Source organism: Panthera pardus, unplaced genomic scaffold, assembly GCF_024362965.1.
Source record: "Panthera pardus isolate Hobbes unplaced genomic scaffold, ASM2436296v1 HiC_scaffold_16, whole genome shotgun sequence".
NCBI lineage: Eukaryota > Metazoa > Chordata > Mammalia > Carnivora > Felidae > Panthera > Panthera pardus.
Genome location: NW_026526721.1, coordinates 126330396 through 126354134, shown reverse-complemented (window position 1 = coordinate 126354134; position 23739 = coordinate 126330396). Strand labels below are relative to the sequence as shown.

General features: G+C 41.9%; 1 long non-coding RNA gene across 1 annotated transcript; it reads right to left on the bottom strand.

The window, feature by feature from the left end:
- Positions 1-18070: 18070 nt before the first annotated feature.
- On the bottom strand, positions 18071-23739 carry LOC109258235 (uncharacterized). Its single transcript, XR_002076255.2, has 3 exons — positions 23192-23739; positions 22245-22366; positions 18071-18215 (listed from the first exon to the last, which is right to left on the bottom strand). It is a non-coding gene; the product is annotated as an uncharacterized LOC109258235 (long non-coding RNA).

Sequence of the window (23739 nt, the reverse complement as noted above, 5' to 3'; positions counted from 1 at the left end):
AGCAGCATTTCTTCTTCATCAAGGAAACTTGTTTTGCTCTTTCAACTGATTAGACTTTTCAACTGATTGGAAGAGGCCCACTCAGATCATTAAAGATAATCTCCTTTACTTAAAGTCAACTGATTGTAGATGTTAACCATATCCTCAAAACACCTTCACAACAAAACCTAGATTAATTTAATCAAATAACTAGGTGTACTACAGCCTAGCCAAACTGACACTCAAAATGAACCATTAGGTTTGAGGAAGGGATGCTGGGTTGGAGGAAAGGAAGTTTATCCTAAGCAAAGGAATAGTGTGTATAAAGACACAAGGGAAGCAGCAGAACTGTAAGGGGGGGGGGGGGGGGAGTGTGTGTGTCTGTGTTAGTGTGTGTGTGTGTGTGTGTGTGTGTGTGTGTGTGTGTGTATGTGTACTAGAAGAGCAGAGGGATACAGAAGATGAGTCTACAGGGGGGTGGCAAGTAGAACCAGCTTACAGAGTCTTTGCCTGCAATGCTGAGGAGCTTTACCTTACACCATGGCCCAAATCAGATTGATCATCAGAATCATCTAGAATCTCTTAGCCACCATTTTTGGAAACACAGATTCTTTTGTCCCCTCCCAGACCCAATCAATCAGGTTAAGCCAGAAGTTTGTTTTATTAAAGTGCCTCATTCTGTCCTTGAATCTGATGAGCAAGTTTGAGAATCCCTTCTTTAAGCAATGGAAGCCACATTAGTGTTAAATGACAAGGTCCAAATCTTGTCATTTAACTTTCTTTCTCGTTTAAGCATGTATAATTTTCACATGAATAGGATAACTTTTCCATGGTGGCTCCAAACACTAACACAAGTAGAATGTGCCTGGGAAAAACTTGGCTGAGATCCTCCCCAGTATGCTTATCTTTGCAGACACAACCTAATTGGGATCAGAAGGGCCAGGGAGCTGAGAGGCAGAGGGATGGAGTTTTCTGTCACTGTCAGCTCCATTTTCATGGAGATCTATTCATTCATCAAGCACTCATTTAAGGCTTACAGAGTACCCAGTCCATGCCAGGCTCAGTGGGGGACAGGGAGACAGCTGAAGCCAGCTTACAATTTTGCAGACACATGTATCTGAAACACAGAGTTTTGAAAAGAGCAGAACACAGAGCTCTTTTAAGGCAATATTTAAGACAAGCATGAAGCAAGATGGTACAGACACAAAGCATCCAAGTCAAAGACCTGGGCTTGTTTAACAAGGCAACTCACACAAAGTACCTAATACATACCTGGCACATAGGCAGCATTAAATGAAAGTCCGTGCCTTGCCTTCCTAAGTTGTTATTAATCCCAACACTCCCTTTTCAGTAGTCATAGTCTTTGGGGTCCTGGAATAAATTTTCAAAAGGAAAAGCATGTCTGGCTTCTAGAATCATAGATTTTATTCATATTACAGTGTTCATCTGGCTGACAGAGAAGACAGGGCACTGGTTGTATGTAGTTGAGCTCCAAAATAAGTATTACAAGTAAGGCTTACGTAGGAAATAGAAACTCTTCCCTAGAGACAATGTTTGTCAGTCCTCCCTCAATGTAGATCCCTTCAAGCACGACTAGGGATACTCCAGGTTCATCATCACCACATCCACTCCAGGGAAAAGTGTTTTTCTGGAGGAGACCCTCCTTGTCTGTGAGCCTTCAATACATTGTGATGCTCCACACTAGAGCTCTCCAATCATCCCTCACATCCAGACTCCCATCTATCCTGCATGTCAACTAGGAGAAAAGTAACTCTTCTCAGAAAACAGGCTACAGTTTATCCAAAGATGGTTTTTAAGATGATGATAGAGTGCAGGAGCTAAGGACGGAAGTTGGTTTAGCCCTGCAGCAGCTCCGACCCTGGACAATCCAGGCCCAGGGTTGCTCTCCCAACTCTAAAGGAAACCATACTCAAAACTGAGGTCCTACACTGTGAAGTGACCTCACCTTATCTCTGAATTTCCCCATCTTGTACAGAATGTGCAGATCTACCCCGTTCATCCCCCACCCTTAGTCCTACCACCACATACTAGGAGGGATTTCACTCTTCTGTTATTGGGTAGACCAAGCATCACCTTCTCAGCCAACTAGTTTGTAGGCCCATGACCTGTACTGGCCCTCCTCTGGCCATGCTCACATTCACCCACTCCTCTACTTAGTTGTGATTCTCTGAGGGTCCCACACGGTAATTCTGAATTAAGAGAAAAGATCTTGCAGTTCAAGGACTAAATTATAGGACTATAAATCAGGAAATTATGTCAGCTAAAATCTGACATTTAAGAACAGAAGAGAATGAAATCTTGATGAATTTAAAATCTTGATAAATAAACTCTAGATTGTTACTCCTAGAGAGATACACCTTGAAACACGGGAGAATTCCCCCAGTACAATGTGTAGACATTTTGCTAAGATGTACCTTTTATGCCCTGAAGGCTGAACAGAGAGAGGACTCAGAATAGACCCTAGGACTCTAGCACAAACCTCAGGTACAAGTTCACGTGAGCCACATTCTCTTCTCAGAGAAGCAGTTCCTTCGGAGGCTTAAGCCAAGGCCTGCTCCCAAAAAAGGGCCTAGAAACACTTACTTTGAAGGGAACATGACTGGCTAACAACACAGGTGTGGCTACCACAGACTATAGCTGGGTCCTATATTAGGAGTGTGTAGCTGAGCTGAGCCTCACCTCACCCAGAATTTCAGGCTTTGTCTTAAACCCACATTAGACTGATACTTAAAGAGACCTCTGCTCCTGTTGTAGCACAGAAACCCTCTTGCCAAGAACAAATGAAAAAGAAAATAGGAAATAAAAATCTGTTTTAAGGCACCAGAGACCCATCATGCCCTAGGACCTAAAGTTAAGGCCCCAAGATCCCAACATGAGGGGGAAGTCGAGTTGAGTCCTAATATTCTATCCCACTTTTCCCCTCAAGGTACTTGCCATTTCTTAAGTGATGCTGCAAGTCAAGCAGAAAGAAGGTGACAAGTACCAGAGAACCTGAACAGACCTTTCTTTATGTGGTGTCATGAATATGGGTGATAAAAATTGGAGTTCAGGAATACCAAGACGGCCAGGACATCTGATTCCAGAAACCCAGAGAAAAAAGAAATGCAGAGTGAAGCCAACATATTAGGCTCAACTTTTCCACTACTGACTTTGCTGATTCCTGAAGAAGGGAAATTAGGCAGAAAGGAGCACTGAAGAGGCTAAGAAGATAAGCAGAGCATTGGGAAAGTTCATCAAGCTTAGAGGGGAAGGGAGATCATATATCAGGATCTATGCACAGAGGAAGCTCCTTTCAGTTGAGATGCATGAAGGGCTGAGTCCAAGGGTTCAGTCCAGTCAGGGATTAGGCTGTGTGGGGGCTTGGTTTAAGTCTTCCACCTTGGCAAAAAAAAAAAAAAAAAAAAAAAAAAAGAATCCATAATCTCAAAGACGGATCCATTGAAAATATTCAGACAGAAGCACAGAGAAAATATAAATGGAAAATACAGAAAAGAGTGAAATATTTATTATCAGCACACTAACAGAATAAAAGAAACCAATATGATCATCTGCACAGATACAGAAAAGCATTTGAAAAAAATCAACACTAATTCATGAATAAATGAAAAGAGACCTTAAAGGTGTATCCTTAAAGATCTATTGATAATCTACCTCATTCTTCTTAACCTCTGTATGATTTTCATTGTACAGCTTTAACCTCAGCTTATGTACATACTCCCCTATTGTACGTTTAGGTTGTTTACAGTATTATGAGATTACAAATTGCAATATCTACAGTTACCATAATTGTACATGCCCTTTCTGTGCACATGAATGTCCACCTGGGGTACAAACCAAGAAATGAAAAAGCTGGATCAGAAGGTGTCCATTTTTTTTTTCTTTACTAGATATTGCCAGGTTGTCTTCCAAAATTCCCTTGAAGGCAGGTCAAGTTCATTTCAGTATTCTTCAGTGAAAATATTCCAAATCGTTTCTCCTACCCACCATGTAAGGGTTTGCAATATTTAACTTTCCATGAATGCCTTGTCTAGGCTTCAACTGTTAAACCATGAATGCTGTGTCTTCTATTTTTCTGCATCACACACAGCTAGCACTTACATAGGTATTTAATAAATATGGGTATTTATTGAATCAATGAGCAGATATGTTTTGTGTTAATAGTAAAAATAAGTTGGGGAAATAATCATCGTGATTATGGCAACACACAGTAAACATCAAATAAGGATGCCAGTGCACGGACCGATTATTATGGGAAGAGCTCTAGGCAGTGGACATGTTTCTCTAGCCCAAATGACACAGTAATGGTGGTCATTAACTGGGAGCACAAAACGATTGGCTAAGTGCCATTCCTCTTCAGCAGCAATATGTTACCAGAGAGAGAGGGTAGAATTGCACTAGGGAGGGAAGATGGTTCCATTCCACATTAATGGCGCTTTCAATGTTCTGATGATATACAAATGTGTCACATAAAGCATTCCAAAGCTAGGACAGTGTAAGAAAGAGACTTGAGCTTGCTTCTGCCTGAGTCATCTTAAGAAGCAGTGTGTTAGAGCTTGTTGATGAGTCTGGCTTGCTTTATGCCCAGACAGGTAGGCCTTGGGCCCATAACCCATCTCCAAAGTGGCCTCCAAAAAGCCCACCATCAGAACCCACTTCTTTCTAATTGTACTGATTCATAGAAGCCTCAGTCTCAGAGGTAAAATAAACAGAGGTAAAATAAACACCAACCATTCAAGCAAAAGAAATGCTACCCTCTCAATTCGGCAAATGTCCATCCCTTCCAAGTTTTTCCAATCATTTTCTCCTTAGTCTCATTCTCACCGTCATTATTATTCTGTTTATGTAACGTCAGTCACTGAGCACCTTCCGGACTCCTTCCCACCAGCGTGCACAATACATTCCAATTATGTAATTATGCCATTGTAATCAAATCATTAAGATTCATATTAAACACGTATTAAAGTTCACAAGGAAGAAACGAACATCAGACACAGGCACCAAGAGCGAGGGAAACAGACAAACATGCTTGTAGTTGCAACTTGCTTCTAATGAGCCCATGACTACAGATTTAGGGTCTTGCAAGGATTTTATAACTGAGAAGAGGTGGTTGATTTCTAAAAATCATTTCTAAAAATGAAAAGCAGAAACTCTCCCCTCCCTACCCTTATGACTCCAGTGAGTTAATCCCTTGATTACAGATGGATTATAAGAAACAACTCAAGACAAGTTGACTACATCTGGGGCACTCACATGCACACATATACATACATACATACACACAATAAAACAAAAGGGCTGTCCAAGAGACTTGCAAGCACTCACTGGCCTACAGGAAATAACACTGTACCTGTGAAAAACTTCGACTGACTTATTTGAAAGGTATGTGAGATCTACATAATCAATTTAGAAATATAAGACCAGACTTACTGATGTTGGTTTTTTACTATTGGAAATGGTTCATACAGTGCTACCAGTGGACAACAGGCAGATGACAATGGTACCCTGAGTTAGGACATGTAAGCCCAGTGGTAAGGCCCACGATTTACACCTCATGTTGAGAACCTTCCTAGAGGAGGGCTTTAAAGTAACACTCAATACTATTGCCCAGGTCTCACTCAGACCTACTGAATCAGAAACCTGGTATGGAGCTATCAGTCTGTTTTAACAAGCCAAGCCCTGCAGGAGATTCTCGAGCACACTAAAGTTTGAGAATTACATGTCCAAGCCTAGACAGTGGAGAGAAGGCACATTTAAGGAGTACCAACCATGCCGTGGCCACTGGACTAGACTCTTTAGATACATGATTGTATTTAATTTTCTATTTATTCAGTCAATAAATATATCCTGCCTCAGTCAAGACCCTGCTTGGTGCTAAGAATATAAAGATGCATAAAACACAGTGCCTACCTTCAAGGAGACTTACAGTAAATAGATAATTATATATATAAAGTGGCCACAATAACTGCTACCATATATTGAGTGCTAACCATGCGGCAAGGACTCTGCCAGGTGCTCCACCCATATTATCTCTAATCTTCAACAGCAACCTTAGGGGAACAGGTGGTGTCACTGCTAGTTCCTATTTGAGGAAACTGAAATCTTTTTTTTTTAAGGTTTATTTATTTTTGAGAGAGAACAAGCAAGTGGGGGAGGGGCAGAGAGAAAGGGGAACAGAGGATCCAAAGCAGGCTCCGCACTGACAGCAGTGAGCCCAATGCACAGCTCAAACTCACGACCTTCAAGACCACAACCTGAGCCCAATTCAGACATTCAGTCGACTGAGTCACCCAGGTGCCCCGAGGAAACTGAAATCTTAAGGAGGTTAAGTAACTCACCCAAAGTCAAACAGCTCACAAGTGGTAAAGCTGGGACTGAACCATATTCTTAAGCACTCACTACTCTAGCAGTCCCTAACCTACAGGACCAGTTCTATTAAGTACCATCCCTTGTGGAGTCCAAAAAACTTCACACATGCCCAAGCATTTTCTGTAGCCTGATTATAGGGCCAACTCCTGTGCATACAGTTATTTTTCAAGTGTTACTCATGCTATTGGGCTTAATAAAATACTACATAGTAATTATCACATGTGTTTTTCTTTTTTCTAATTTTTGAGAGAGAGAGAGAGAGGGAGAGAGAGAGAGACCGAGCATGAGTGGGGGAAAGGCAGAGAGAGAGGGAGACACAGAATCTGAAGCAGGCTCCAGGCTCTGAGCTGTCAGCACAGAGCCCAATGCGGGGCTCGAACTCACAAACTGTGAGACCATGATCTGAGCCGAAGTCAGACGCTCAACTGACTGAGCCACCCAGGCACCCCTCACATGTATTTTTCTTAAGGTATTGTAAGTACAATCCCAGGTTGTGGGAGATCCACAAAATGTGGTGTTGTCAGAAAGAGCTCTTATTTAGAAACGTTGGGAACCATATATTTCCATATGGCATTATACCATACAACATTAAGAGAGTATGAAGTATTTTCCAAATGTGAATAATATATAGTGGCAGAGCATTTGACTGAAAATGCAAATAATATATGATTTAATCCCCAGTAAAATGTTTTAAAAAGAGTATATGTATTCCCAAAGTCAATGGCTACTCCAAAAATCTACTTTGAGAGCCACTCTAAAAGTTAAAAACTTTCACATAAGGGGATTACTTGGCGCGTTTTAAGCATGAGTACCAATGTCTTTCCACTTAAAAATGCACTAAAAAAATTACCCATCACAAATATCTTCTAAAGGTCTCTAACAAAGAGACCACGCAAATGATTCAGAACACTCCTATTAGACGACCCTTATTTTTGTCTGCCTGGGATCTCTTTGAGGATCCATCCCTGTACTCATTTCACTCCTTGTGTTTCAAGTGGTATTGATACTACCATCCTATAGCCCCCACGGGGTCAATAAGGGAATCCCAGACTCTGGTCACAGTCGTGGGCACAGGACAAACCTGTGCCAAGCCAGTCAGAGCCTTTCGCAGGACTTTGGATAGAACTGTTAGAAAGAGACGTTCTCTATTTGCTGTGATACCAGCTATGAGAACAACATAAACCAAGAACAAAAGGTGATCATATTTCCACCACATGGAGAGTCTGCTTAAGAATGAGACCAACACTGAGGACAAAATGAGCCAAGAGGTAGAGAAAAATAAACAGAGTCCTGATGATGCTATTTGAATTTCTGGATCCAGACTCACCAAAGGCCACGTATACCCCTTGTACTTACTAAACATGGGCCAATACCTTCCCTGGACTTTTTTAAAAAGCCATTTTGAACTGTTTTTCTTTCATTTACAACCAAAAGGGTCCTAACCAACGTGTAAGTCAGTACTAGGAGTGGGATGTAATGAGTGACAGACCTACATGGAAGTGGCTGGATTTAGACAGACTGCGGTACAATAAGGATTCCCCTGCCCCACATTCAAGTTGGTAATCCTTTTTATGGGATTGCAAAAGAGCCAGTTAAACTGTCACATGTTATATTTTTGGATTCAGCTGGGAAGAAAAAATATCACGATGTTAGAGTGAGTTGCTATTTCAGTAGAGCAGAAAGGGAAGGCAATAGAGCCTTGCTAAGGGACAGTGGCCAGCAACTGAAGAGGGCTAAGAGTCACATGTTATCTTCCCAAAGCTAAAGGTAGTATAAGAAAAGGTGGTTAGATGGAAAACACAGAGACAGTTAAGACTGAGACCCAGAAGAAACCAGGAAAGTAGAGTGAGCCTAATGGCCCAGGCCCCTTCCAACACCTCCTACAGTTCGCTTGCTGCTCAAAAAATATGATTACCCCCTTGTAAAGAGCTCCACAGTGAAGGCACATTAGCCTTGCCTCAACCCACTGTTTGAGAGGACAAGATAGAAGCAGTTAACCCAGGGCTAGGAGCTTGCACAGAGCTCTTGAGCCTGTTGCTAAGAGACAGATACTATAAAAATAGGGTCAAAATTCATGGACCATGACTCCATAAGATCTTTGGCTTTGGTTAATATCCCTTGAAGTTTCTGGAAAGCTAACTGACTGGCTAATTGGACCAACTTCAAGTCCTGGAGGAAAAAATAAAAAGGCCTGTGACTGTTCAATCCCTAAGGTCATCTTCAGTGCCCGGGACTCCCTAGAACAGGAAGTAAGCTATGACAATAAGTAGAGCTCCTGAAGAAAAAAAAAAAAACACCCACTGCCCATCTCCTCTGTGGTAGTGGAGAACAGTAAATAAGAGGAATGCTTTCAGAGCAGAACAAGGATAACCATGTTTGCCCAACGGGGAACTCCCAACACTACCACATCATGGGGTCCTCTGAATGCTCACCCAGGAGAGTATGGTATGAAACATGACCTCCACTAGTGCCAACAGCATTATTTTCCATGTTTGTTTGTTTGTTTTTCCAAAAAGAGCTATTGTGGCTATATTCTTGTGGCTATATTCTTTTGCCTCCACCATTTCCTTCCTGGCATGTTGGGAGTGATTAAATGTGTGATTTGGCCTTGGATTGCATTTGAAGAGGCAGTATATCTTACAGACACAACAACGGGAGGAGATGAGATAGGACTGATATATAAATGGGGCTACAACAGATCTGTAATGCATTATTTCTTTTTTTAAAAGAGTCTGTAGGAAAAAAATTGGGGGGAGGAGGATTTCTTTTTTCATAGTAAAAAATTAAATGTGTTGGTTTACAGGGAGTCCATATGGAATACTTTTAGTATTTTGCTGGTTTAAGAGTCAGACCTAATTTAAATCAAGTCCTTTGCTTTCCCTCCCACACAAAAGGAAACCACTTTTCTTAGATTGACATGTTTTTTCTGTTTTTATACTTTTACTACCTTGGTTCATGTTCATAAATAATATATAATATTTATTTATATTTTTAAAATTTACATAAATGGTATGCTATACTTATCCTTGGGAAACTTGGCTCTCTCACTCAACATCATGTTTTTAAGATTTGTACATTTGAATATGTTCATTCATTTTAATGAGTTGATAGTATTCTAATATATGAATAAATCATCCTTCACTTATCCATTTCCATTCTGATCCAGTATTTGGGGGTTTTTATTAGTCATCATTATAATTTGTTTTTATAAACAATGGGGCAGTGAAGATCTCTGGGAACATCTTTTATGCATGTGAGAATTTTCTAGAGCATATAACCTGTACATGAGCTTGCTGGGTGTAGTGTTTGCTCATCTTCAGATGTACTAGCTCTTGCTAAATTGCTCCCTGGCGTAGTTCTACCATTTGACATTCCTGCCAGTAGTGGATACAGATTCCTGTTTGTGGTGTCTCCTGACCCTGATGTGTGATGGTTTGATTCATGAGGTTTATCTGTTTTTTATTGTGAGCTTCTCTTCATCAAGGGTATTAGGTCTACAGAATTCTGTGTGCCCTGGATTGTGAAAGGATTCCTGCTGAGAAGTTTTATTTTTGCTTTTACTGAGCCTATAGGGTTTCAATGGTCCCTGACCAGGTTACGATAAATTCTCAGCTTGGGTGTCCTACACCAGACAGGAAGTGTAAATTTGGATCGCATACCTCTACATAGTTCAGGCCTGGGGATTAGATTCCTTAAATGATTTTTTTTTTCTTTCTGCCTAAATCTCTAGGCAAATGACAAGCTTCCATTTGCTTCCCATGCCAATGGGTGCAATTTTCTAGTCCACATTTTAAGAGTGGGCAGCTCTTTGACTTTACAGGCTGTATACAGGATTCCTCCTCCCTCCGTTTCCTATGATCTGGAGGTCACATAACTGCTCCTCACAGGGACACTATAGTCCCAGCTCAATTGTCATGTGGAACCCAAAGCCCCAAGAGTCCCCTGTATCAGCTCTCCCTTACCCGCCCACTATAACAGCATTCACTTCCTTTTCCTTCCCCTACATCTAGAGATTATCTTTTTTTTCTTTCAAGTTAAGCAATGCAATTTCACCAAAATGCCATTGTGTTTTCCTTTTATCTGGAATTTCTATGTATTTGAAGTTAAAGGGGGAATGGTCACATCATTACCTTAGTCTGTCTTGTTACTGACAGTCCTCTGAGGTAATTAAAGTCCCTTCCTATTTTAAAACTCCACAATTTTAATTAAGTACTCTATAAGAGACAAGAAAAAGAAGAGACTCATGTAGGAAGAGCTAAAGAACCATATACACCTGGGTGTAGATAGTGCCGAGTTTCCCTTAATATTCCACTCCTGTCATCTGTCACTTAATCTGACTCTGAGAGTCAGCCATTCATTATAAGCCCACTCTGAGGTCAGAAGTGTTCCCAGGGTGGGGCATGACTGTTTAGTCTTTGGAACTCCAGAGTGAAAGCTAATAGCTTGTATCTGCTCCACCTGAACACATATGCACACCCTGCCAGGAATGATCAGTGAGTAGGGAAATGCTTTATTCAAATGACTCCACACAAGGTCTTCTCTTCTCCTGCAACCAGAATTCATCTTAGTTCAGTGAAGCTGCCACAACTGACTTCCTGCTCTTGTCCTCCCCTGCCGCCCTGATCATATCAAAACAAAGCTTAGAAACATGGGGCCTAACGTGCAAAGATTCTTCAGTGAGTATTTTTGTTCGTTTGATTTGAGAGAGACAAAGAGAGACTACATGTAGGGGAGGGACAGAGGGATGAGGGAGAGAGGAGAGAGAATCTTAAGTAGGCTCCATGCCCAGCACAGAGCTAGACATGGGCTCCATCTCAGTACTGTGAGATCATGACCCTGAGGATCATGACCTGAGCTGAAATCAAGAGTTGGATGCTTAACTGATTGAGCCACCCAGGTGCCCCTGTTCAGTGAGTGTTTTGACTGCTAACTTATCCTGAATCCTTCTTGTCCTTCATTCTGTCTTTGTAACAGTTATTCACAGGCCTGTTATTTCCCCAACAAGCTGTAAGCCCTTTCACGGTAGCATTTATATCTGTATATCCAACACATACCACAGTAGCTAATACCCATAAAAGCACAGATCTTCCTTGACTTGCCATGAGGTTAAGTCTCAATAAACGTGTCACTGAAAATATTGTACGTCAAAAGTGCATTTAGTACACCTCACCTACAGAACACCATGGCTTAGTCTGGCCTACCTTACGTGTACTCAAGACACTTTCATTAGTCTACAGTTGGGCAAAATCATTTAACACAAAGCCTATTTTATAATAAAGTGTTGAATAGCTCACGTAGTTTATCGACTACTGTACTGGAAGTGAGAACAGAATGGTTGTATGGGTGCAGATGGTTGTAAGTGTATTGGTTGTTCACCCTCATGATTGCATGGGAGCAGCAGCTTACTGCTGTTGCCCAGCGTTATGAAAGAGTATCCTACCATGTATCACTCGTCAAGGAAAAGATCACAATTCAAAATGCAAAGTACAGTTTCTACTAAATGAACGGATCACTTTCACACCATAGTAAAGTTAAAAAATCCTAAATCAACAATCATCATAAGTTGGGGACACTGTGTACTCAAATTATTCTTGTGTGTATTGTAGTCATTCAGATACCATCAGTTGTGGGGATCCACTTTCTCAATCCCCCTCCTAAGACCCTGGTTGCCCCACTACCCTTCTCATTACCCAGCTGTCTTCAACAGCTGCCAAACTTCAAGGGTAAAGGGCTCTTTTAAAGGCATCTGCTACAGCATAGGCACCATTCACAAGATTAATGAAGCTTCTTTGGCTTCAAACTGGGGGCAAATGGTAAGAAATCTATGATGGGAGGCTCTTCCCCAATATAAGAGAGGCAAGAAGCCCACCTTTTTGGGAGAAGCAAAAACAAGTGGGAGAATCCAGTGAGGGTGTATGAAGGGTCCTCTAAGATGAGTGGTGAAGACTTGGGGTGCCTGTGTGGCTTAGTCAGTTAAGCCTCCGACTTTGGCTCAGGTCATGATCTCACAGTTTGTGAGTTCGAGCCCCGCATCGGGCTCTGTGCTGACAGTTCAGAGCCTGGAGCCTGCTTCAGATTCTGTGTCTCCCTCTCCCTCTGCCCCTCCCCTGCTCACGCTCTGACTCTCTCTGTCTTTCAATAATAAATAAACATTTAAAAAAAATTTTTTAAAAAGATGACTGATGAAGATGAAGACTTAGTGGGTACAAGTGCTTTTAGAACCCAACTTCAAATGATGAATCAGGCCCCCTAAAATGTCCATGGGTTTTGTCTGATTATCTGATTTCTGGAAAGAAAACCTAATAAAATAATGCAAAAGTAGAGGTGGGTGGAAAAATAACCTTAAACAGTATCATTTCAATGATATCATGAAAGTTTTTCAATTGCAAACAATCTAAGTATCAAAACAATCAAAGAGTGGTTATGTAATTTTCTTCTCACTGAAGGAAACCATGTAGTCATTAAAAACTGTGGTTATAAAGGACACATAGCACCATGAAAAATGCTCATGGTTGAATGTTAAGTGAAAAAAAAAAATTCTTGGATATTCAGTAGGATTACAACTACATTTTGAAAGTAGGTGCTTAGCAGAGAGACTAGCAGGAAATAAACCAACGTGCAAATAGGAATTCCGTTACTAGTATTATGGAGTTTTCTTATTTTCCTTCACGCCAACATTTTTGTAATGTGGTTCTGTTACCTTTGTAATAATCTACATTATATATAAATGTTCAATTTTTTAACTGGGAAAAGATTCAATCCTAGTTAAGTGTTCCTCTATCCTCACTCACTCCTTTATATCCTTCCTTCTTTCCTTCCTTTTCTCTTTCTTTAATGAGGCAATAAGGAACAATTTGAGTTTAAGAAATTAGAAGAATATTCTATTTTACTAAAAGTGTAAATTCTTGATATAATTCTTTTTCCTTTTCCTATTAACAAAGGTGGAGAGGGAAGCTAGGGATAAATAGGCACTGAAAGAACCAAAGGCAAAACTGTTCAGGGAGATGGCCAGTGGGCACAGGTACAATCAAATGAGTTTTAGGGAAAAGCAGCAATCAGCAGCCTGGGGGAACCAACTTCCATGGGTATGCAAGATGATGGCAAAAGTTAATTTGGGAAAGTGAAGGGCAAACATGGGCTAATCAGCGTTGAACGACCGGGCAAAATGCTATTTACAAAACACTACAGATGCCGTCCTGCTTTATTTAACCAGAGTACCAAAAAAAAAGCCCCCTCTGAATTTTGCTAGATTGTTGTTAGCAATGAATATAGATTAAAGGATGAAGCAGGGATTGATTGTTGTCTTGTCTGAGCCTCATGCTTGTACACATGAACTGTTCCCAGACATTTAGTTCAATCTTTGGTCATCAGTCAGGTCATGCACACACCTGGAAACTGATGTCTGATTAACCGCTCCCTCGTGGTGCTCCCACGAACTCAGCCTGGATGCTTGGCAGGCCCACAACTAAACCCTGGTTGGTTTGGATATTAACTCTTTCCTGCTCATCTGCCTATCAACCACCTGTATGTTCTATACAGCTCCATTCCACGCAGCCTTTCTGCAAAGAGAAAAGACTGCATGTCTAAAGTAGCCTTACCATGACATTTAGGGCCGTGTTTGGGACAGTCAGCCAGAGGTCGTCACCTGGTCGTAAGATGGTAGAACTCTAACAAAGTGGCCAGAGCAGGTTAGATCATTACCATGAGGTCTGGCAGTCCTTTTTTCAGGGTGATAACTGGGAAGTGTAGAGCTGAAGACCGTCACGGAAGGGGTTACTACAGCAGCGCTCTCAGAGCCAAGGATTACAGGTACTTAGCAAAGCTTGGAGCAGAAATTCCTCTGACAGCTGTCTGGGGCCTTTGCTACCTCTAAATTAATGCTTTCCAGCCGTAATCTCTCATATTTTTTTGTTTTTGCTTTTAAAACAACATATAAAAAACATATACATATATACAAAGTGGCTTTATAATGGAGCCATTTGTCTTGGATAAATACAATAATCTTAACAGAACACTTGGCAACACTCCCGAACACTTGGCACCTGCCACCTGTATCATCCTTGCCTCCTCTTCATGTCGCTGGTTGAGCAGTGCTTCTGACCACAGTCCAGACACTAGTGGGTTGAGCACAATCCTGTGCATGCTGTCAACTGGGACATCTCCCAGGAAGGTTGGTTCTCTCTGAGGGATTCCATGGTGTGAGGCAAAGAAGAGGCAAGAGGCAGAAAAAGCCTCGTCCCAGAGTCCTGGTTCCTGAAAACGTGTTATGGCTCAGAGAGAGAACCAGGAACCCAGAGAGGTGATGGTCAAGGTGTCCCTGCCTCCATCTTACTTACCTAAGTCTGCCCAGGATGAGATGGCACCTTAGACAGTTCTGCTATTCACTTCCTTCCAACGTTTCCTTTCTGAATCCTTCTTGTATCTGTAGCTTTTCCTCCCTACCTTTTCCAGCTCTGAGATCATTCACTAAAAGCAGCTACCAACAAATTATCTGTGCTAGCAGTATACACTTTAGTGAGAACTATTTTAACGGTGTTTTTCAAACAGGATGTTTCTTGAACATCCATGGGTATCATTCAGAACTAGTTTAGATGGTGCACAGAAAACATTAATGGTTTACATGTTTATCTTACTATCAGGTAGATAAAATAAAAGCATAACAAACTTGTGATTTCATCACTCTTATTATTAAGCTAAGATTAGTAGTTAAAATTATAATAATTTAAAGGAAAGTATTAAATAACATTATTGGTGATAATCCATAACAACAAATATCATTAAAAAGTGGGACTCGATAACTGAAATTTGGGAAACACCCTATGGATTACCTCCTTTAGGTAATGGTGCATTAAGCCTAAATCTGGTTTAGGATGAAAGGATTTGTCCCCTGTTAATTCACATCAAGCAATCCAGGAAGGTGGACCTGGGGAGGACAGCACCCACAGACCACAGCCCACACTGCTGAGATGGAAGGCTACCCTTGTTTCTGCAGCACGATGATTGGGAGTTCTGCCAACAACGAAACCGACTATTCTGCAGCTGGTATCTCATTTGTATGAGTAATATGAAAAATGCAGCACAATTTAATATGCCGTCTAATACTTTTGTTCTTATCTCACCAGTAGGGCAGGTGGTAGCACACATGTTTGAAAGCCAATGCAGATTATTACAGGGGGAGGGCCCCAAGAAATGATGTTAGCTGCTATCTGAGCTGAGTAAAATGATCTGAGCACAGATATTATTTTATAAAGGCAATCTCACTTGTATCTTCGCCAGCGAGATCTTAATCACAGCACGCAATGGGAGTGGATACCTCCTTTCCTGGTTATCTGGGTGCAGGATGACAGCATCGCCATCACCGGGAGAATGGTTATCTGTTATTTCACTTGTGAGAGACCAACGAGAACATTATCGGGGCATTTGTAACCAAACGTGTACAGCTCAGAGTGATAAAAGAGGGAGGAGGCAGCTCATCTCCAAGGATGTGGAGATAATGCCACTTGCAGGGGGAGGAGATGGATGGCATTGTTGAAAGTGGTTTCAAATATTGGGAACTGACTAAGAATCTCTCACAGCAGCTCAAATTTTGGCTCAGGAAAAGAGAGAAATAAATAAGAGGACCTGGGTGAAGAAAGGAAGCCTGGATGAAAGAGTGATCTCAACTCCTTCGACCTTAAGAGAAATGTGGTTAAATAAATCTTTCATGACGCTCGGTATCTGAAGATGAACTACAGCAACCTTCAAACTACTGAGGGACACAAATAATATTTCCCCCCTATTCTCGGGCTTATTTATCTTTTCTTATTTTATTTTCTATTTAAACAACAGGATCTCAAATAAGCCTTCAACAAATAAAGCTGCTAAGATGCTAACAACAACAAAAAAAATCAGGGCACAAATTCTTCATTGTAAAAGAGAGTCTAAAAGAGCCTCACTACTATAATACTCAGCATTAACCCCAAAACAGCCTGCATCTCTAATTTATAAGAATAACGACGTCAGGTTAAAGAGCCAGACTTACAGAACAGCATTTCTCTTTGCTCTTACTGCCTTTGACTTATGACCACTTTTGCCTGCGGTTAAGGAAATCATTGTTTTCTCCCCCATGAGGCTAAAGTCTAAAATGTTAATGCTCTAGCCTGTTTTCTCGCCCTCTCTTTATCTTTCTCCCTGTCCCCCGCCCATCTCTCTTCCTTTTTTTTTTTTTTTACTTCACTTCTACCTCAATGGAAAAATGGTATAACAATCCAAACAAAACAGCAACATACAAGAATGTCAAGTCTTAGTCTTCTCTTGCCCTCAAATTCACCCCCTTGAAGTAATCAATGTCAGTAGTTTGAGGTATTTGTTTCCATAATTCCTTGTTAGGGCTTAACAATATATGCAGATTTACTGTTTGACCTAATTTTTCCCTATAAGACGGATCCTTTCCAGCAGAAAATATAAGTCCAAGCCATGCTTTTTAGCAGTGTTATAATAGTCCATAGCATAGATGTATTGTAAGTTATTCAATCATCTCTGAACCGATGAACATCCACATTACCCAACTCCCTGTTCCTATTTTATACAATCACTGCTGCAATAGCTACTTTTGTGTATTTCTCCCTATGTACTAGCACTTTTATTTCTCTGAAATAGTGGGATTATTTGATCAAAGGGTATATACTTTTTAATTTTTAAACTGGGTTGAAATTACTTTCCAAAAATGTTATCACTATTCACATTCCTACAAACGATGAAAGAACCCATTTCCCCACACCACCCCAAGCTTTGGCAATTCTTCTCAATTATTTTGTTTTGCTGATCAATTGAGTAAAGATGGTGTATCATTCCTTCAATTTGCATTTGCCTGATTTCCAGTGAGGCTGTCCATCTTTTCAAATGTTTACTCACCATGTTTGCCTCCTCAGGTATAACCTGCCTTTGCACTTCCTTTTTTTTTTTAAGTTTATTTTTGAGAGTGAGCATGAGCAGAGGAGGGGCAGAGAGAGGGGGAGAGAGAATCCCAAGCAGGCTCAACACTATCAGCATGGAGCCCAATGTGGGGCTTGAACCCATGTACCATGAGATCATGACCTGAGCTGAAACCAAGAGTCGGACACTTAACCACCTGAGCCACCCAGGTGGCCCTGTACTCCCTTTTAATGGCTATATGCCCTTTTCTTAGCATTCTGTACAGCTTCTGAGATACTAACCTTGTGTCTATCATGAGTTGTGGGTATTTTTCCCCTAGTGTTTTGTCTCTAGATTGTGTTTATGGTACCATTTGACGTATGAAAGTTTTAAATATTTATCTCATCAAATATGTTAATGTTTCCTTCTTTGGATTATGGGTTTCCTGGCCTATTTTAGAAGGCCTTCTCCACCCCTAGAGTATATATTGTTCTAACACTTCAGTTTTTATTAATTCTTAACTTTACTTTGGTAAATCTATAAAATAGAGAAACAGGATATACCTTGACAGGATCAGCTACTTTTGAAGACCCGGTCTTCTTGATATCACTCTATTATAATCTGGTCCTTTTCAGCCCAAACACACGATCTTTCCATCCCTTAAAACAAACAAACAAACAAAACAAAACAGATTACAAATAAAACAATTGAACTAAAGTATACAATCTTCAGTGAAGATGCGAGAAGTGCCCTCAAAAATAGATAAAGCAAATAGTCAAGAGCCCAGGAAGTTGATACTCAGCCTCCACAATAGTGTTATACCAGATTCATGGCTGCATCCCCACAGGACCTCTCCTAGGTACTTGGACAAACTAAATACTTCAACAAGTGTGCTTTTATTGGTTGGCTGGCTGGCTGGCTGGCTGGCTAGAAGGATGAATGGGTTTCAAATAAGCCTGTAACAAATACACAGCCAACTTGAAAACTAACCAGGAGCCAATGAGAAGGAATGAATGATCAGAATTAAACACCTACAGATACAGTCTATATGCAAATAGTAGTTTACATTTCACTCAACTGTATAATGAAATCTATCTTACAGTGATTAAATTGATTTCAAAGAAATTTTTCCAGCTTCAAGTGCCAATCAAAGAACTCTTAAGTACTAATTCTCTGAAGCAGAAACCATTGAGACCAGAAGAAATCTACTTACCCCTGTCTGGTCACTGGATGGCAAAACTTAGCTGTTCTTGATGCGATTTTCATGGCAATAATTAACAACCATGACCTTACAGATGACAAGAAGCGCTCTCTCTGTTGCCACATCTGATTTTCACACCCATTCTTATAGATAAAGGAACTGAGTTCCAAAGAAGTTAAGTGAATGGCCTGCAAAGCTAAACCAAGATTCAAATCAAGGGTTCTCTCCCTCTAAATCCCATTCTATTGTCATTGGAGCAAATACATTCACCACCACCAGCCTCGTTTTCTAGCAAAGACAGAAAGCAAGATTATGTGACTATGGTCCCCCAAAGGGGCAGTTTTTACCTTCTAAGCATCTACACTTGAGATCTCTTTTTGCTTTTTTATGTTTCATAAAACCCACAGAACTATCTTTATTCTGCACCAGATTCTTCATCTTCCAAGAGACAGGCATAGTTGGATTTTAAGCAGCAGAGATTTGTGCTAAGGCAACGGATCATAAGCTATGGTTACCCCTCCACAGTAGGGAAGGTGGGAGGAAGCTGAACCCAGTCAAGTGAGGGATTCTTCAGAACAGAACTGTAGCAAATAAGAATGTCCATCCACAAACTCCATGTGTGGAAAATTATGACTCTATTTCCATCAATGAGCTTTAAGCAGGATGGGGCTGGGGTGCAACTGTATACCTATGCTGGGATCTCTGGAGACATCTGCACTCCTTCAGGTGCAGATGATCAGGCCATGCAGGTCATTGCTGGGCCATTCTTCACTCCTGACACAAGTCTCCTCTGGAGCTGGCCTCTCTCTTCTATCTCCTAGCACCTTTCTGCCAAACCCACAGTGATGCCCAGGACACTGTGGGGCTCCGTCCCATCCCACCTTTGCCTCTTGCAGCTCTGAGGACCCTAGTGAAAGGATGCTTTCTGTGGCTGCCCTTGGCCCTTCCCAACACACCCCACAGCTGGTCTGAGGGTCTTGCTTTTCCCTGGTTCCTATCCAGGAAACAGAATCCCTAAACCAGTGGTTCTCAGCCAGGACTATCCCATTCCCTGTGGGATATTTCGGAAATCTGTGGATGTATTAATTGGTTGTCATAATGATGGGAGTTAAATTACCCATGAATTTCATTTACTTCAAGATAGTAAATAGGACTTAACAAAATATTTGCTACATAAAGGAGTCATTAAGTTTTAATAGGACTGAGGATCCCCGCCTTTAACTAACTGCCTTTCATTCCTCTTCCCAGGGATAAGTTGATAACCCTAACCCTAACCCTAACCCTTCATTCCTCCCTCCCTTCTGACTCCCCTTTCCCCCTATATCCACTCTGAGGGTTCAGAAAACCTGTGACTCCCTCTGACTTCACTATTTCCCAATGCCCCTTAGAGTCTGTTTTTTACAGCCAAAATCTGGCCAAGGCTTCTGCTGTTACTTCCCTTCTCTGACGCAAGGATGCTACCCAGATAGAGGAAGGGTCACCAGGTAAGGAATGGACTAGGGAGAACACATCTGCTATGATTTCTAAAAGTTCTCCCACCACATAATGAAGAAAGATCTCCTTACAAAGTAGTCATTTGAACCAGCCTCCAGACTGGTTTTGTGACCTCATCACAGCCACAGCACAAGACAGGAGAGGTGGTGGACCTCACTATTGCTAACAGTTGCAGCACCATCAAAACACAGCAGACCCGTGGCACCTGGGTGGCTCAGTTGGTAAAGCATCTGACTCTTGATTTCGGCTCAGGTCATGATCTCAAGGTTCTGCACTGACATCATGGAGCCTGCTTGGGATTCTCTCTCTCCCTCTCTCTCTGCCCCTTCCCCACTCATGTGGGTGTGCATGCTCATGCTCGCTCTCTCTCTCTCTCTCTAAATAAACATTTAAAAAAATACCCCTAAGCAAGAGGGTTCTAGTGAAGCATCTGGCTTACATCTTCCCACCCTCTCCTCCCAGAGAGCTCCTACTCACCTTCAGGGCCTTGCCACAAATTCCCCTGATCCTATTTATGCAGAACCAACTGCTCCTGTTTCTGTACCCCCATGGCCCATTTTACAGATTTCAATCCTAATGTGCTACGTGGGGTCAGAGTTGTGGGTCACTCTGCATGTCTCCCAATAGGCTCTTCCTTTGGGAAGAGACCTTGTCCCATTTACCTAAGTTTGGCACTGTATTTCCAGTTCATCCAAGGCAAAACAAATTTCAACCTAGTACAGTAAGACAGCTCGGCACCCACCCAAAAAAACATGTCTCTTAGTGTTTCTGACCACATAAATCTGATTAAGCCCCATGCACAGGGGTTGATGGGAAATTCTGAAGGACCTCTCTCTAGCTTCTTGGAGTTGCACAGGAAGCCCTGTGAAAGGTTAGGCATCCCAGAGCAATCGGGTTACCTGTCCATTCACAGTACACAGAACCAGATACCTAATTTGTAGAGCCCAGTCAGTGCAAAATAAAAATGCAGATCCCGTGGTTCAACAATTATTATGAATTTCAAGACAGTGACAGCAGAGCATTAAACCAAGTGTAACTGCACAGGCCACATGCCCATGAAGTCAGTCCTGCCAGTAGATACCTCTCCCATGCCCCCAGCCTCAGAGCACAAGTGGTCTGTTTCATAGCCTGTGACTTCCCCGCATCCTTGACTAACTTTCCTGCCATTCCCAGGCTGCATATAAATGGGATACTGTGTAAATAGGGGATGGGTGTCTGTCACACAAGGAATTTGTCCACCCCTTCCCAGAATGAACTCTTCCCTTTCCAGGCTCACAGAAGTCTTCCACCCTCACAGATCAGGTCACTGCCTCCTCCAGCTCGAAGCTGACCATCATCTTCTCCTGTTCAGACCCTTGTTTTGATGAGCCTATCCTTCCAAACAAAGGCCTGGGGTAGGAAGTTTCTTCACAGGACCATGGTACACAAAGAAGTAAGATCTTAAATTTGGGATCTAAACCCAGGGGACAAGGCAGGCAATACAGCCTCATTGTAAGCTGACGATGGGGAGCTATAGATATGCTGGTAAATGTTTAACAATGGGCTCTCTGAAAGAGAAAAAAAAAATCTAATTTGTAGCATTTGCTAGTATTCATGGTATAAGTATTCCCACTATGGCTGATCTTAATGATATCGAGCAACCAATGTGAAGTCACTGAACACAGAGTTGAAGATATGCACATGCTCTCTCTCACAGGCTGGCAGAAGCCAGTACCAGCACACCAAAGAAAGGGCACCCACACAGTATTGCCACATGGTTGGGGTTGGCAGATGAGACTGGAGGCTAAATAAATTTTCAAGTTTTATGCCTCTATTTCTAAGTATTCGCTACTAATTCAAACCTTTTAACAACACTCTGGAAGTCAAACTTCATCAGGCCAAGCAAGAGTCCTGAGTTTGGAATCCTGACCTGGACAGAGAACTCAGGTGGTGATGAGATGCAGAGGGAAATTTCACCTCTTAGACTCCTTCATATCTCCTACATCATGAAAACAGTACATTAACATTTCAGATTGCCCTACCCTCCTAGCCTCTCTCCTGCATTCACCCATCAGCCTCACAGAACATCCCAAGGCTTTCAGTTGCTCAGCCAGAATCATTTCCAGTCACTACCCTGAAAGACACCCATAGTGCTCACTCCAGCAGGACAGACACTAAAATTGGACTGAAAGAGCTCAGAGATAGAGATACTAGCTCTTCACCATCTCCCCGGTGATATCCACAAGGCCGGCAAAGTATAAAAATAATTGATAACAATGATTGACGGTGATGATCGAGGATAATGACGTACTTTTAAAAGCATGAGGCTCCAAGTTTGCTGGGTGCTGTTTTTCCCTTTTCCTCTTCTCCTGTTCTTTTTGATGATGCTTTATGTATATTCCATGTCACTCAGCAGCTACGGGAGATGGATGACTATGGGAGCAAAAGATAACAGGCGGGAGTAGTGAGAATTTTCTCTTGCCTGCAGCAGACAGCAGAATACATTTTTCAAGCCCGAAACATCATAGGAACAGAATGATTTTTTAAATGCCCTTTCTTTTATTTCCATTCATTGGCTTTTTGTGGTTTTTTTAATTGCTCATTTTGCTTAAGGAGCCTCAAGGCAAGGAGCACAGCATAGTATCATTAATTAAAATATTTAAAATGATAGCAGTGGTAACTATGCTCCTGAATAAGCCTAGGCAGCACAGACAGCAAACACAATTATTATCCATAATAACAGCCAAATCATCACCACTGTGCTCTACTCAGAGACAATGCATCCTTCCCAGAGTGCTAAGTGACTGTGACAATGAGTAAATCATGACTACCTAAAATGAGAGTAGATGGGATCTCTGGGGCACTCTCGGTCTGTGCAGAAACCCTGCCATTCCTCCTCCCTCAACCTCACCCCACGGAAGGGTTTTCTAGGCAGAAAACTGCTGCATGACAGCCACTCATGCCCTTTCCCCAGGTTTTCCCCAGGTTTTCCCCAGGAATCTGGGGGATGCTGAGCAGTGAATCAGCCAGGCCCTAGTGTGTCACCTGGTACACCATAAACATCTTTGCGCTTTTCTTGTACCTGAAAGACCCCTCCGTAGGAAATTATTCCCATTAAATAAGCCCACTACAGTAAATAGTGATAATTTATGTTAAAGCTTTTAGACACAGAAATACACAGAACATAACCAATGCTATTGCACATGATGAAGACAATTCCTTATTCATTCATTCATTCAAGACTTCTTGAGCACCTACCATGTGCCAGATTCTCTCTGGGTCATTTCTTCTTCTAGGTACCACAGAGCTACGGGGATGGAAGACCAGGTCCATGTCTCCAGTGGGCTCAGAGTTTAGCAGGAGAGATGCAGACAGTTAAATACAGTGACGTGTGGGTGGGTGGGAGCAAAGTTGAGAGACACTCAACTCACGAGGGGAGAAACAAATGAGGGGCCATGGAGTGCTTCCCAAAGTAGGTGATACCTGACTTGAATTCTAAAGGTACTCACAGAACATGCTATCAGTTCCCCTCCCATATCTCCCTAACATGTCCCTGCAGGCCCAGCCTCCAAGTTCCTACTGCCAAATGCCAGCAACTGCAACTCTGAGGCCAAGGGCTTCCTCCAAGTGTGGTATAAACTCTGCCTGCTCAAGTGGCAGGCCAGAGTGCCTGAGAATTAACTCCTCCTGAGAGCAGCCTCAGCCAATGACAGCTGGAAGTTGGTGGAATCTTGTGGCTCAGGTAGGATAACTCAAAGGCCAGTTCCTCACTGTTCTACACTATTTCCCAGAGTTCTCCAGAGGGA